The sequence below is a fragment of the Hippocampus guttulatus genome, chromosome 3 (genome assembly GCF_054856545.1).
Source record: "Hippocampus guttulatus isolate MCC_2025c chromosome 3, RoL_Hgut_1.0, whole genome shotgun sequence".
NCBI classification, from domain to species: Eukaryota; Metazoa; Chordata; class Actinopteri; order Syngnathiformes; family Syngnathidae; genus Hippocampus; species Hippocampus guttulatus.
The window spans coordinates 20,752,024-20,767,976 of NC_141263.1; the positions used below are offsets into that span (position 1 = coordinate 20,752,024).

General features: G+C 41.6%; 1 protein-coding gene across 1 annotated transcript in view; it reads right to left on the minus strand.

The window, feature by feature from the left end:
• cd276 (CD276 molecule) overlaps nucleotides 1-15,953 on the minus strand; it is a 77,863-nt gene that overhangs the window by 36,748 nt on the left and 25,162 nt on the right. The window lies entirely within an intron of this gene.

The window sequence follows — 15,953 nt, forward strand, 5'->3', positions numbered from 1 at the left end:
ACTGGGCATGGGATTACATTCACCTGTGAAGATGAGAAAAATTCACTCTCAAATTGCCTCAGGCTGAATGAGGAATAACTTCAAATAATTAATTTCAATGAATCTGTAGCTTAAATGTCCTCTCTTTACACTTTAGTCACAGAATTGTTGTCTCTCTGTGTTTAGATACACCAGAAATACACAGTGAAAGTCTAATGAGTATGCCGGTATGGAAGCACACACCAAATAAATAATTATTAGCCGCATGTATTAAACATACAAATACGAAAACCCCCAAAAACAATTGGCAATCTTACTGTGGGGAAAAACAAACAAGTGGAAACAGTGCAAGAAACACAGAAGCGAAAGTAAGGCTTGCGCCACAACAAAAAATGGGTGGGATAAGAATAAGGTCCACAACTACTCACAAGATATATGTATTTCTTCATTTTTGCTGTCTACGATTTGAATATGGATGTGATTGTTTCAACTTGTACAGATTTGATTAAACATGTGACGTGCTTTTTTTTTTTTTAACCTGTCCTGTTTGGCTGCCAGATAAGGCAGGCTGGAGGTGCAGTATTCATTTTATGCCCAAACATTTTTTCAGTGCTACAGTGGAGTATCCTACACTGCCACCTTGGTCGTTTGTGTTACGACGGATATTTAAGTTTGAGAGGGTAACAACTGCAAACAAGAAAAGAGGGATAAGAGAGAAAAATAAACATTACAGCGTTAGATAAATGCTGCACAGACACATGCAGGTGGCGCCATTTCAGTGATGCATCTTGAAACATCTCGGTAATTTTAAAGAGCCCACTTGGCTCACACCAAGGAACTTTGGTCCGTATTCGCTCACTTGTGGATATTTATGGCTAAAACTCGTCAACAAATCGGAGAAAAGGTCCATACAATACCGTCCATACAATACTGTCAAAGATTGTGTGACTTTATGGGTGAGTACTGACTGACACTGTATTCAAGTTCAGTACATTCCTTATAGTAACTGTTAATATCAAAAATCGAATGAGTCATTCCATTTCATGTCACAACCACGGAGTTTGTGGTTGACCACACAAAAAAGTATTTTCTATCCTGACTATTAAACAGTTTTAACATTGACGATTGTCAGTCACGTTGTTTTTTTTTCTCGAGGTGATCAAGGAGCACACCACAGGATAATCGCCTGGGATAATCGTTTAATAATCAGGTCTCTGCTGACTTTGATCATAAGAGGGAGAAAAAGCTCAAATTTGCCTCAATTGCCGATGTGCGTTTTTCTGCTACTTAAGGGCAGACATCATTTTTTTTCTGCTTCAAATGCCTGTCTGCATATTTCACGGTAGAATGTACCATCTTCTTTGATTTTTTTTTCCTTACCACCGTCGCAAAACGAAATAGCAAAACACGCAGAAAAAAACTGAAGAATTGGATTAATTTACAAGCGGTGACAAGTAGTCTGTCTGTGTGATCCAGAAACGCATTCCATGGATGATGCTCTCGACTAACATGAGCAATATATCCCAGCCAGCCACTTTCCACTCACTCAATTAAGAGCTCCTGTGATGTCCGGCAATTGACAGACACTCCATCACTTACACACATCCTTCCTTACTGATTGTGGCATTAAGATGTCGGGAGGCGAATGGACAATTGATTTTCTTCAATCTTTGTTTTACGTTTTGTCCTGGCTTCTTCATTTTTTCTTCTTCCTGGCAAAGGAGGCAGAGCCAGCGAGCAGGAGCACCTTAATCAGTCGACAATGTTGAGTGGAGTACATTTTTAATTAGCTTTAAAACAAGCACCCCCCTCCCCCCCACGAGAGGCCAAAGGATGTGTAGGAGATTACTCCTGACAGCTATCAGTAGCCAAACAGACCATCAGTGTGGTGGAAAAGACTGAGCAGCTGAGAGTAGTCAGACAGGGATGCATTGATCCAGAATTCTAGACATGATTCACCATGAAGAAAAAAAAAAGTGTTTTGCTTCCAACCATTGTGCTGGTCCTAGTCTATTTTAATGAACCTCCCTGACACTTAACTGTAAGCAGAACACAGATTGTGTTTACTGATGCACCAAGGACTGGAGGACTCTCAAAAGAAAAAGGATTTCATTTTTCGATATCCTCTAACATCAGAGCCATTTTTTTATAGGATCCTACTTGCATCCTCTGCATAACAAGTGTCTTCTTGAAGGAATTGTCATCATCATTTGGTCTCACCAACCGTACACTCTGTCCGATCAAACGGTTCCTCGCCTCCCCCCTGAGACCCACACTACATTCTCAAATTGACTGTCAGTTCTTTGTCATTGTATGTTTTATTTTTCTTTCTTGGATTGTGCGTATGAGCCTGAGCCCATCTGTTTCAAATTCACAATGAGAATGAGGTATGCAGATCTCACCTTGAACACGATTGAGAAATGCAGTGAACCCAAAGCGACGACTCACAAACTGCGACTTACTTTTACGTTAATGCACGACCACACTTGGAAGTGCATCGCGCTCACCACAAGCAGTCTCTGCAGCGGAAAACAAACGACAGCGCCAGACTTCTTGCAGACACCCTGCAGGCCCCACATCTATTGCGAAAACAGCTCCCGTGTTGCATCACTGTGCAGCAAAGCGAATGAGGAATATCACACAGGAAATTAACGTTAACATGACACCCGTTGAACCGGCCCCCCTTGACGTGTTTATTTTTGTCGAGAACCGATCTGGTGACATTACCAGTTTCGGGAATAATCTGTCATGTCATTTTGTTTTAGCCATGAAACAATAAGAGTATAACGACTGGATATGTGACCCTTTTCAAATGGAAAACTTCCCTGGGTCGCTTTGTCCACGAAACCTGATTTGAATTAGAATCGCAATCATGGAATCCACACACAATGACGTCGAAATGTTAAGAGTGGAACAAAGCAGTTCTTCAAACAATGCAAGGCAAGTCATCAACCAAACATGAAAGGGCTCGGTGGAATTCTTCAAAAGACCGTGGGCTGTTAGTATGCGTCTCATATTGCAGGAGAACCTGTCGAATATGTGATGACATTTTTAAAGCCATACCTCTGGGTAGTTTTTGCATTAGGCTTTCCTCATATCGACTGTACGTACAACGAATCTAGCAAATAGTCTGCTGCAGTCTTTGGAAGAAAGGTTCAACCAAAAGTCAGTGAAGTGGGTTGCACACATGAACATAATCTAAACAAGTTTTATTTATATTTATCCAGATAAGGAGAATCGGGCCAAATTTGAGTGACCAAAATCAGCAAAGACACGATTATTGGATCTCTCTAAAAAGATTATTCTGCGCGATTATCCTGTCTTGTGACATTTGTTATGAGTAATGTATATCAATCTGCTTTGAAAACTGTCCGGGCAGATAATTAATATTTACGTCAATCTAGTGTGTGTGTGTGTGTGTATTTTCTGGCATTCCAGAATGTGAGTATTTTTTTTATGTTGCATTGAAAACTGTTTGTCGATAGTTCAATGAAAATACACATTTTCCCTAACATGAAGAAAACCTGTGATTACTTTTCTTGATTACAGTATTTATGAAAATATTTGTGATTCACATTTTGGCCATCATTGTTGAGCCCAATGTTTCCTTCTATCAAGGGGAACTGTGGCTGTAAAACAATGTACCGTATTTTTTTGTCCTATAAGCCGCACCTTCAGTGAATGGCCCAATTTAAAACTGTTTTGTTTGCACCACATTATAGGGCGCATAGAACAGAAGCTACAATAGTGGCTGCAGTTGCATTACGCATCCACTGGATGGAGCTATGCTAAAGGGAATACAATACAATACATTACAGCTTTATTTATATCAAACCTTCACAACCGCTGCAGATGTAACAAGGCGTTTTATCGAACATTTGAAATACTATGTCCGAGAAATCAGGATATTGAACCATTTATAAAGGCGCATCGAATTGTGTCTTTATTATCCATTTAAGAGGCAACTCTCGGTCCACAAAAAACCCCTGAAAATCCTAAAAAGGTGGACACGCCATCCCTCAAATTTTTCATACGGTGGGGGAAAAAGATGGCGCCCATGGTGTAACTGCATAATTTGAATTAATACAGGATTATACATGAATGTGGGGGCTAGGGGATTGTGTCTCAAATGCTCCATTATAAGATCTAATTTGTAATAATTATATAATCCCTTGTGGTAAAATAGCCATCCGTGAAGTTTAAATCATTACCATGGAACCATAGGGAATTAGTTAACAGCAAAAGTTCATGTAAAATAACTCACACAGCCAAAATCACCACTGAGATTGATTCGAATAGCATGATTCATGGATGAAATAGGATTAATATAACACTTATGGGACATTTGGATTTCTGCTTTTTTTATCGTTGCTGTCATTTTACAAAAGACGGCGCTCGCCAGCAGTCCCTTCAGATGAGTCGTGCCCGCGAGCTCCTCTGAAATATCAGTGAAGTACAACTTCTCATGACTTATTACTTAAATATTATTTTCCTCCCTTCAGCCGTTTTACAGTCGGAGATCTCAGACGGGCTGAACTTTAGATGTCGCTGAATGTCTCACTGAGTGGGTCATACTGTAGCTAAATTGCAACGTGGGTACGTTTGTTTTTATTAAAGGTGGGAAAAACAATGAAAAGGTTTAGTTATATTTCATGCACCACAATGAAATTGAGGATGAAGGAAATAAAATGTGTGTTTCTCTTCCTTTAAAACATTTTGGCACATTAAAAGAGTGGCGTGATTATTTTTGAAGCTTTTTGTTCTTTACTTAAAAACGTGAGCAAAATGACAAGCGGCCACTGGAAGGAACGTGCTTTGTTGTAGGATCAATAGAAAGTTTTCTGACAATATAAAGGATTACCAGAGTAATCCTCCTATTTTACGATTCAGAGTGTTTCTTCCTTTTTTGACAGAAACATTTTCCTCACTGAAGGTAGGCTACCCGACAAGTGAATACAAATTAAAGGTAATGTCGGTACGACAGCGGTCAGCTGATTAAAAACCACAACAGTTAAAATGAACTCCTTCACTGCAACGCGTTCTCAGTCTCTCTTTCATTGTCGCCGTCAGTACATTTGCCGATGAGCTTGAGCCGTCCTCGTCATCACGCAGCGATCCAAATTTAATCAACAGTTGCTCTCGAAAGCGGTCAAGCGGATGGTCGCGCAGTGATGGAGTCGCGGTTAGGAGGAAGCGTTCACGGACAAATGCGCTGAATAAACGGGGCAAACAAAAATACTCAGGAGCGTGTACTCCTTTGAAGCAAACCTGCTGGCCACGTTGATTCGACACAATTCTCTGGTCATCCAAGCCTCCCACTGAACTAATGGTTGGTCTTGGAGTCCCCACCCATTTCATCTCGTGTCTGCCATTCAGTTACCCGGCAACGCTCACGGTCTACACCACCTGTGTCTCATTTCCTCGCCGTTTCAAAATCTATTTACTTGCTTGGTTTCTGTCCATTCTTGTTGGCTCATTTATTTTCTGGTTGGGTTTCACTGTTGTGCCTTAGTTAGATTTAAAATGGAAAGGTTGTTCCAACTGCGATGGTGTTCAGCCCGTCTGCCTCACATTTAAGAAGTTCTAGGTTTGAATCAAGCATTCCCATGGAGAGTTGCCATCTTCTCACCATGTACTTTGGTTTTCTCTCATATTAAAAACCACACGTTAGTGTAAGTAAAGACTATAAATTGTGTATTAGCGTGAGTAAGTTGTCTATAATGCCATGCGATTGAATGGTGACCAATCCAGGGTGTACAGTACTTGGCCTCTCGCTCAAAGTCAGATGGAAATGGCTCCAGTTCATCCATAAACCGAATGATGGAAAAAATTTCTACAAAATGGATGGATGGTTGAAATCTCCTTCACTGAATAACTCCTCCTCTAATTAATAGTTAATGGTATCTCCTCAATGTGCGATTTCCAAATGGCCCTTGATTTGAAGCAGACTTTTACCAATGATGACGACATTCACCGGTGCTTTTGTGAGATCGGAAATATCTGGGGAGGAAAGACAGTGTCAAGTCAGAATCACAAAGTTGTTCTGACCAAACAGGCATTCCTCTGGCACACGTAGTCATCACACATAGTACCGCATTTTCTCAACCTATTACTAGTTTCATCACCCCCCCCCCCCTCCGCAAAATGACATGACATTGTGTAATGTGGCAATGAGAAGTAGTGACAAATTGAAATCCAAGGGCATTAATGTCACAGGGCCTCATGAGTCAGTCAGCGGGGACAATGTATAAATAGCCCCTGACAGCACACTCCTATTCCAATATACTGTGAAGTCTACATACCCTGTTCAAATGCCAGTTTTTTGTGATATCAACAAATGAGATACATTTTGCATCAATATTGTGACCTACAACCTGTACAACTTAATCATAAACATCGGAAATAATATGAACAGCGAATAGCACAGGTGCACAGTTAAAAAAATTGTGCATTATTGACTTGTTCTTACAAATCCATTCATCGCCAATTAAAATTGTGAATGTCAGCAAAACCAGAGGCCGACAGTCATGAAATCTAGTTGTTAAATCTTCAACCTTCAAACAATTCCGTTGGCTTCGGTCGCGTCGCTTGGTGTGTGGCAGGCCTTACACTGAAATTCAAACTACAGTAGTTCAATGCGTGCCATTTTTTATCCAGAAACCATATTTTGATGCTATCGTAAACCCAGGAAACCCCGGGAAGTGATCCACCATAAACTGCTGTAAATTGTTGAATTGACGTTCCCTGAGCCACCCTGTTTGGACTGCCCTCTCACAGCTCCATGAGGAAAATGATCTACAACAAATTACTAACACATCACTCGTCATGAGTGGGAGTGAATGAGAGAAGCTAAAAGCCTGGGACAGACACATAGATATGATGGACTCTTTCAGCGCAGGTCACCGGGCTGTCTCGGCTGTCGACGTGGCCGCACTTTACTTGGCCGACGCACTCGATGATGGCAAGTGATGAAATTAAACACAGTTGACAATATTAACAAGGGAAGCAGAGCTAGCGTGTTTCTTCGTATCTGTTATTATGGGGGGGGAGAGAAGTTGGCTGAGAGGGGCTGAGTCCAAACCAGCGGGGGAATATTAATGCAGTCTGAGATAGATGTGAGTCACGGCGAGCCACCGTCCATTTAAACGAGTATCATTAGGCGTGCGGGTGTATTTTGACTTTGTCATACCCAGTAATGTGCTTTTTGACACTAGCTTTTAAAGAAGCCAATCTTCTGCAGGGGGGGAGGGGGGGGCAGTGGATGCTAGTGTATGTATTGTCAGGCAGTGGGTATGGAGTCCAACTCCAATCCTGTGGGACTCCTGGCCCACTCTTGACTTCAATTCTACACTTGGTCATCAATCACTAGTCTCCTGAGTTAGCGGGAGAAAAGAGGCGCCTATCCCGAAAACAAACTCACTTTTTTTTCTTTTCTTTTTTTTTTTTGCCATTAATTGGAACCACTTCACGGTGCCAAGCAATACTCTTTAAACGTAGCCAGACGCTAATTCAGACTGCAAAAACAGACCCGTTTGGGGAGGCAAACTGCAAACCTCCTTTGCGGCACAATAATTCTCCGTGTTATCAGGTAGAAAGTTTAAACGTCAAATAAACGGACTGTATAATTAAATCAGCAACCTCTGAAGGTGCGCCCGGGCATTCGCTTTTGGCTGAAAGGCCCGAGACTAAAATGATTTCGTATCGTGCACAGACGGACGCCAGACCAACTGAAAGCAATCCCACTTAGAGGATTTAGCAAGGGAGCTGCATAAAATGTCCACCGTGGGGTCCCAGCTGCACCCCGTGATAGTCCGTCCTGCGCGTACAAATATAAAATGCGCACAATCAATAACAAAAGTGGGCTTTGTGCATTTACAGCTGCCATAAAAACAACGTCCAGGAAAGGCGAGTAAGGGAGGATGGGGAGTACGGGCTTGCGCCAGACTGTGGACGGACATAAAGAAGTGCTCTTTGTGAAGAAGGTGGCACAGGGGGGTCATCACACCGGCTGCGACAGTGTTTGCAGAAATTAGCCTAAGGATATCCTAGTAGATAAAGAAAATACACACACGCATTGATTCTATGCCGGGCCTTACTTGTAACATAATGGTTCACATAGCAAACATTTTGCCCGCTTTTCCAAATTGCCGATCAGTAACCGCAATTAAAAAAAAAAAAAAACTAAAAAAACTCATTCATAAAATTAAATTCACCGTTTCCATTTCGCAGAGGAGCTCTATTTTCATACTCTCCATGTTCTCCAGTCTCCATCGATCTATCCATTGTCTATACTGCTTATCCTCATGAGGGTCCCAGGTGAGCTGGAAACTATTCCAGCTATCTTTGGGTGAGAGGCGGGGTATTGCTCTTGGTTGTGCTGTTTGCGTTGGGGCCGTGTCTGCGCTTTGTCTGACAATGTTCCTCACGGATAAATTAAGTTAAGTGAAGCGGGGTTCAGCCTACACAGGTTGGTAGCCAGTCACAAGGCTCACGCAGACAAGCATTTATTTCACATTCATTGCTGTGGACAATTTAGTCTTCAGTGAACTTACCATGCATGTTTTGGGAATGTGGAAGGATGTGGGAGGAATATGGAGTACCCTTGCAAGCAATGAGACAATCCCAATAGTCTCCTCTCACCAAAAATCCAATAGAGATGGAAATCGGAGAGCTTTATTCTCCTTTATAGTTTTTAGCTAGTGCGACTTCTGACCGATGAAGTAAGCAGAGATGAGCCAAAGCTAATCGGCTCAGTACTGTCCTGTACATGGTAACAGTACAAGATTCGATTGTAAAAATAAAATAATAATAATAATACTATCGGAATACGGAAGCAGACACTATCATTTATTAAAAAGAAAAAAAAAACAAAAGGGGAACCTCATGATCATCAATCATATCTGCTCAGGAAGCCTTGAAGAGTAAAAAGTGGAGACTACACCAAGCGCCAAATAATAAAGGGACCCTAAATCCCTGCGCCAAAGAATGGAGCTCATTTTATCTCAATGATTGTAGCACTGAAGAACAGCAGGGCGCAGCTCAGAAAGTGGCCACGGCTAAATCTGGCCCAACAATCCTTGGGAGCCGACGTGTAAGACTGGAGGCATGACAAATAACATTTCCTGGGCCGCAAATACAAAGATGCAATTTCCTATACTGAAAGCTTCCAGGAGGACATTGAAAGTCAACAGTCAAAAACAGTGACAGCCGCCTGAGTTAATAATCCTGATGGCGCCTCTGCCGCCTACCTGTGTTTACTCTAGATTGCCTACATTACTTCATACGTCTGTGTTGTCATTTTCCCCGGCTGGCTCTCTGATAAGATAAAACACACTTTCGGCGGAAGAGCGGGAGAGCATGTTTGTGCACCTTACACTGATTAATTTAATGTTATATTGAGAAAGTTTGCTGCAGCGCTACTGACGACACATTTGTTAATATTGCTATTTTTTTTTTTCGGCTCCACTGCAGGCTGTTACATTTAGATTAGTCGAAAACAACGGTGGAAAACAAAGCACCAGAAAGTTCTTTTGTTTAAAGCTGGAAGAAACAAGTACGGCATTATTTTTGATTAATGTGATTGAAAAGATTACAGACAGAAAATAACGGGAGGCTGGTGAGAAATGCCACTATCGACATGCAAAAAGGGTTGCAGCTCAAGGAATTTCATAACAGAAGCAGCAGCATCAAACAAAGTTTGAAGATGCTAATAAGCATTTAAAATGCCATTAAAATGTTTTGAGAACATATTTTGTGTGATGTTAAAGGCAAGTATCATCAGTTTTAGGCCAGCATCAATTCATGGAAATTCGCTATTCCTGGTCGGACTTGGACCCGACACCCCCGCGAACAGTGGCAGTCCACTGAATACATGCTTTTACCACAACTCGGAAATATAGTATTAATGTAATATTTTTATAATCGAGTGTAAGGCAAGAAGAGGGTGTTGAGGGTGGGAGGGGGGGTGACTCAAGTAAGCATGGAAGATTTGAACCGCAGCTCGATGACATACACTAAACTTTTAGTATGTAGCATAAACTTTTACTGTAGTGTATAACCATGTGATTAATCGCAAATTAATCACACATCTTTCATTTCTTCTAAACTGCATTCCAATGAAGTGGAAGAAGCTGTCTGATAGCGATAGACCATTTCACCATAACTTTATAAAATGCTTTTCAGCCTTTTTCCTGCTTTCTGGACACGCCGTCGACACGGAACCGAGGGGGACCAAGTCCATCCATCCATTTTCGGTAATGCTTGCCCTCACTAGGGTCACGGGTGTGTTGAAGCCTATCCTGGCTGACTTTGGCACATATAGACGAATGACCATTAACACTCACTTTTACGCTTTCACACTTCCATCCATGCGGGAGCTGCAGACTATTCAAGCATACTTATGGAGAGAGGCAAACTATACCCCAGACCGGTTGCAGTGTACATACAGTCACAAAAAAAAATCACATTCACATTCGAGTCTAGAATGAATTTCAAATCTTCAATGAAATTTGCACATTTTTGGAACGTGGGAGAACGTCAAAATACCCACAAAAACCCCGCAAAAACAGGAAGAACATGCAAACTCCACAATGGCAACGACAAAGGATGGATGTGCAAAAATTGCTGCAATATCTTGCAATTCTGGGCTCTGAATAAAAGGAACAAAACAATGGCTACATGAAACTGTTATGGCTCAGATCTCTGTGTTCGAGAAGCTAACATTGGCTGGCTTTGTTGCCGTTAGTGCTGTGCAGGTCACTGCAACAAAAAGTCCCGCCCACCGTCTGTTCTTTTCACTTGCTGCTCCGGTTAGTTAGTTTTCAAAGAGAGGCGGGCAGGCAGGTAGAATGGTACGGTCAATCTTGAAAAGCAAAAAAAAGGAGTGGGGGGGGGGGGGCGTAATTTCGAGAAACTGTCATGCCGGTGATGGACTCGCACATGAGTTAAACGCACATTCAACTCAGCTGTCATGCTCTCAATGGGCTTCAGGTTAAATTCTAAACCGTGCCCTCCATTTTCCTGCTGCACAACATCAACTATAACAATGCAGCAAGGCAATCTGGACAGTATAGACACATCAGCGCATGTAGGTGTTAAGGGTGATGTTTTTCTGTGAAATAGTTCATGCGTATTCCATATGCGTACTGTATAAGTCGAGGTGGAAAGGCTCGAGGCTGGCTTATGCTGTCGAGGAGCGACTCTCAAAAAAGTCTCGGTCTGGTAACTAGATGCTCAATCAGGTCGGGATCGTGTTTACAAACAAAAAAATTCCTCTCGCGTAAACAATGCAAGTTGACTTGCCGATTCAGATCCACTCCACAAACGCTTTGATTGGGCCTCGATCAGTACTAACTCTGTGTACGGGATCGGTATCTGCGGTTACAGTTAGCAGCCGTATTTTCCATAAAATTAGAAGTGTGTCAACTAGAGGTGTAATGAAAGTCTATTTGGATCGGAAATAGGTTTTTATTTAAAAGATGTGAGTGCTTTGAATTGAACCGAATCAAATCGTTCCACTTTAAAATGCATCATCTTTGAATTGTATTGCACCCCATATGTATTGATCGAGACATATATCGAATTGGTATGGGAGAGATGCACCCGCCCTGCCGTCGACAGAAACATGTTTTGCTCTATTTTGTACTACTGATACTTAGTTTACGAATAGTACATTTTAAAAGGTCATACATACTAAATGATCTTGCTTACCATATAACACAGTCACTGAAAGACACACACAGTAAGACAATGGTCTCATTCTTTGACATCAACCTGAACTTAAGAGTACAAATGAGACTGGGTATTCAATTACTGTCTTCACCTAACGCAAAATGAAATGCACCAAGGGGGAAAACAAAATTTGAGATTGATTACAGGATGACAGTTAGAAAGCTACAAGTTGGCCGAGTTCCTTTGAACAGCACTCGATCTGCAAACAGCCAAAGTTTATATGTCACACTCTTGCCACACTTGGCCAGTAAACACTGCGCCAGCGTAGTAATGCTAAGGACATTACGCCCGGCTTCATTGGGAATGCTGGGTGAGTCGGGGCGGGAGTTGTCTTGAAATTAAGCCATCAGCAAAACTTGCTGTGGCAATCACACCAACCCGGATGATTGGATACACGGCCAAATCGTTGCCTTCACATGGGAGAGTCAGTAGTAAATGATAAGAAACGGGACTCTTGAGCTATAACCACCAACTTTTTTCCCCCCCTAAGAAAGACTAAAGTGGTCAGAATTAACTTGAGGATGGTGAGAGTGAGAAGCTAAAACCCCAGTAGGAGAGACAGCAGCTCATTTGAGGACGTGAACATGCTTCTTTCCAACATTCTCCGAGTCATTAATACCCGCCATTCTTTACAGATGGATCCCCGCTGCAAAATCCATAATATCCCAGCACAACCAAATTACCCCAGAGGTAGAATGAGGGTTTAGAAAGATAACATCTCTGAGATGCTTGATACAGCTAAAGCTGCTAAAGATTTTTGAACTGAATGAGTTAATCGCCTGCGACAGGAAGTCAAAGCAAACGATTGAAGTATTAACATATTACAGACCAAAAGCTCACACAGATCAATATTACTCCACTTTAAGTGCTGTGGGTGATGGGAGTGTGTGTTTCAACTTTTGTGGACTCAACATGTTGATGAGACAAATGAAATAGTTCAAAGTTCCAACATGCCATAAATTAAACTCGATTGTCAAGTTGATCACCAAAAGCCACGTGAATTTCTTCCTTGGTTTGTGTTTTAGTTGTCATGTTTCAACCACACTGTGATTGGCTGGCAACCGGTTCAGGGTGTCCCCCGCCTATTGCCCGAAGACAGCTGGGATAGGCTGCAGCAAGCCCGCGACCCTCGTGAGGATAAAAGGATTAGATAATTGATGAATGGATGGACGCGTTCAACTACAAATTTAAGGAGCCATGCAGATGGCACGGGGTTAGATTCCCAGCCAGCGACCCAATACACTGTCATTTCCGTTCTTAATCTGGATAAAAAAAATTGTTGCCTTGTCCCAGGAAGAATATCAGGTGTAAAAACTGTGCCAAACAAATCATGCATGTGACTCTATGGCGACCCCTGATGGTGCCGGCCAAAAATCGCAGCCATTGTGGAGTACGCAGGGAGCGGGCGCTTTGTGTTGTGTACACAACAAGCACTGTGTCAACTCGAGCTTGGTGTACTCCACTCGGCTACACCGGCAGAAGAGTTCGGCGGGGTCAACATTAATTACAGTGGCTGTAAAGCACACAGCAGCTGTTGTAAACACATACATTTTCCTTTCAAACCAGCACCCGTGCAAAAATATTGGATATCTCACTACATGTTTACGAGCAAGCCTCATCAAGCTGCGCCTGCATGTACACCAAGAAATTACTCTTCTTGCTTTTTTTTTTTTGTCCTTAAATGCACCCATTTGCTTAAAATTACCACTTTTGAATTAAAGGTCTTCTGTGGTGTATTTCTGGGTTTGCCATTTTCACTGTCCAACAAGAAATCTTACATGTTGTAATGTGACTACGCTTGAAAAGTCTTTATTTGATTTATTTTTTTCATCTTGGCTCTTGGCCAGCTTCTTCAAAACTCATTAAAACTGATTCTCTAGTTACGGAGAATGATCTGAGGAGATAAGAGAACATGCCGCTTCGAATCAAAACCCACCAAGCACCTCTTCGAGTGACCTATCTGGATTTAAATTGAGGGCCTCTGATGGTCTGCAGAAACTTGAAAATAGTGTTAATATTTTGGCCTATCAACCTGTCAATCATGTTACATAAAGATGCTGCTGTATTCATAGCACGGCGCCTCTCCACCTCCCAAAGGAATGTCAAGATTTACTACAATGTTTTAATGAGCTATTTCACAGCAGTAATTTTGACACAACCCAACAGTAAATGGTGGTATTGAAAATGTATGGATGGATTATGGCATCGCTTAAACAGTTCGTTTATGTGAACGCACATCGACTTCACTCTAAATGCAAATTACAGAAAGGGACGACAGGATTTTTCGATTCTGTTTATTTTCTTGTTATCATCTCGTGTATAATCATGTTTATGTGTTGTTTGTATGTCCTGTAATTGCTTCTGGTAAGCCTTAGGGTAATAGTACTTTCTTATTTGAAGATGTAATGGTATTTAAATGACTGCAAATGTCAATTATGGATTGAAATTTATGACGACTTACCAACAATTCAGCCTCTCTGAACCCATTTTGTTCGTAAGTTGGATACTTCAATCACATGAAGAAGTAACAGCAAAAGATTCTCAGATTCCTGTTGTGCTCCATTACTTAAAGCAGACTGATCATGTTTGTTTTGAAATGAGACATTGATGTTTCAGACTAAACATGTAACTGAGTCATAATGAATTTATATTGATGCATTTCCTGCACTGGTCAATAATGTCTTTGAATACAGGGATGGAAATTAAAACTTTTTTTTTTCCTTTTAACAGAATTCTTCGATTACCGTATATTACGCAATATAAGGTGCACCTAAAAGCATTCAATTTTCTCAAAAGCCAACAGTGCGCCCTATCGACTTCTAAGGATATTTAGCCCCTTGTGGATGTGAACCCACGAGGTTTGCGTGCCTTTTTTTTTTAATCAATTGTCTTCATAACTTTTGTCTTTCATTTATTGTTTTCTAATGCCATTTGTATTTATATGTTTCATGTCCGTGTTTGTGACAATTTCTCATGGCTTTGTTACAGCTGCAACGGTTGTGAAGGCTCTATACACCTAAAGCTGTATTGTATTGTATTGTATTCCTTTAGTGTAACCCCATCTAGTGGATGCATAGTGCAACCGCAGACAGTCTTGTAGCTTCTATTCTATATGTACCTTATGATGCAGTGCAACTTATATATGAAAACTGTTTTAAAATAGGCCACTCACTGAAGGTGCGCCATCTATTCTGAAGCGCCTCATAGTACAGAAAATACGGTAATCGTCAAAATAATTGACCGATTGATGAATATTTCATGATTAAATAATCGTTATGACCCCTGACGTCAATTGTAAACTGTGATCAAATGTTCATATTCATTTCAACAAAGCACCAAATCAGTGTGGACTCGTCCATTAGTTGAGTAAAATGGCAACGGGGCCTGCTGGTATCACAGTTCTCACACGTATGACACAACATGACTCCACCTGTACGGTTTGAAAGAGGCCGCCCGAAGTGCATTGAAGGCCAACCCCCTTTTAGCCCACTCTTGCCACTTGTCTATCCAGTTTCCAGACAGCGCATTCATTTCCCAGCCCAGTGGAGCAATACACGGTGACCCTCTGCCTGGACCTCCACTACACCTGCCCCCAAGTTTTAGCACCAGCTCAAGCCCAAAGAGAAGGTCCGGTCCACCTCTGCTATAATTTATAAGCTATTTCACACAGATGTGCCTCCATTAGAGACCTGGTCTACCTTGGCCCTTGGCCTACCTTACGCAGTCCTCCTCCTGCACTTAACAAAGAAGGGCAATTGCAGGGTGAGGGGGATTTAAAGCGGGGAATGTATTTTGGTCCAGCCTAATAGAAACCTACTGTACATATTCTATTGAATCTGTCAAATCAGAAGTTCAAGAGGATTAGAAGATATGAATCAAATCAGTTGCTTTCCTCATGAGCAAAAAGTACCTTTGCTCCAAATCATCTCCTGCTTGCCCTTGGAGAACATAATCGTCAAACTTGACACAAACTTGTACCACTTGCTTCAATTGCCATGGCAACCCTGGTGATGGGGCGACAGCCTCCTACGCAGGATAAGATTCCATTTTTGAAAAGTCAAGATTACTTCATCTAAATTGAAATGCATTTATTTTGCACTGGATATATTTTCTTGCCTCATCAGGAAACAGGGAAATCTTGAACAACGGGATATCCATCACAACATAGCAGATTTGATTAAGCGACTCATTAAAAATAAAAGCATCTTGAATGAGACTTAGTGGCCATACAAGGCCAAATCACG